Consider the following 1516-nt stretch of genomic DNA (forward strand, 5'->3'; position numbering starts at 1 on the left):
ATGATATCTAACAGAGCCTGACTAATGATGTCAAACGTGATGCTTTGTGGTAACTGTTAAATTAATATTAGTCATGTGTGGTAGCAGTTGCAGCTGTTGTAGATCTGGTCTTGTTTTTTTAATGCACTTTGGGAAAGTAACAGAAAGTCTTTATACTGACAACAATAAAGGGTAAAGGACATACAATCAGTCATCAACAGACTCACTTAGAGGAGGAATTCCCTTAAATTCATAGTTTTAACTGGACTGTACCATCTTGGTACACATATTGTTGATGTGCTAAAATAGTAAACCTTAGATTAGTTGATCAGGTGTGAACTGTGATGACACTGTACTACTACATGTACAAAGTATGGTATTCCAAAATGAGGGTCACTTAAGAACTGCTCTAACAGTGTAGAGTGTAAAACTCTTAAACAACACATTTTGTTGAAAATTGCATATGCATGTATGAAGCTAATTTGCCCATACCTATGCATACATGTTTAGAGACGGCAAGTTTTTTCTCTCTTGGTTCCAATGAAAAATGTAATCAAAGACCAAAATCCTAAATACATTTATAAATGTTCCAAACTTCAACAAATACTTCATAGGTGTACTTTAAAGCCTAATCAGAAGGAAACTGTCTTGTATTGAAGGACAAAAGACATGAACGAATTGATCATATCCCAAGGGGTAAAGCACAGTGCTAAGAAGGCTAGGCAGTGCCAGAGGCAGCAGAAGGACGGTCTGATTGGTGGGGCTTGAAAGGAAAGATGACAGGTGGTGGTAATAGGGTGTGTGAAGCGCACCACCAATTTGGGGCGTGGCTCTTTACACACACCTGCGGCCCAGTTTTCAAGTTTTTGCACACACCCTGCAACCAAGTTTACATATGTTGTGTACCAGAAATTATGCATAATAATTCTGATTATTATTTATTTTATCAAAAGTTTTAGTCTGAAAAGTGAAAACTCTAAATAGAGTGAAAATAGCAATGGAAGTTTCCCAGAGCCATGAGCATATGCGCATGTGGATCTAATCTCCACCCACAAAATCTCTACCCATAATTAGGAGGAATCGACCTCAGATAGAGCAACTAAAATAGAGGCCATCTCGATCTTGAACTGCTGTAGACTATTCTTCTTGATATTATCAGCTGTTTGGATAAATCTTAGCTATGTAGTGTGGTGTATCTAGCTTTCTGTGGTATCCAAGTATCATTTAAGAACATGCTGCTAGCTCTATCTATGATGGGGCTCAACCCAGGCCTATGTAATGATTGGTGGGGCTTCAGCTCCTCAGCCCCACCCATTCCACTGCCACTGGACAGTGCACAGGAGCAAAAAGAACTTTATTGGTTGAGCAGAGGTAGCCATTTTTTATGGCAACCATGCTAAGACATGTGTGCTGTAGTAGTAAGTGTTAAATATTGCTTACATGTATTGCTAAGCAGTCACTAACAGTCAAGGTACAGTACATGTGTATAGGCATGATGCTTTTCCTATGGCAAACACAATTACAATTTTTTTTACAT

The sequence above is a fragment of the Amphimedon queenslandica genome, unplaced genomic scaffold, assembly GCF_000090795.2.
Source record: "Amphimedon queenslandica unplaced genomic scaffold, v1.1 AMPQUscaffold_12556, whole genome shotgun sequence".
Taxonomy (NCBI): Eukaryota; Metazoa; Porifera; class Demospongiae; order Haplosclerida; family Niphatidae; genus Amphimedon; species Amphimedon queenslandica.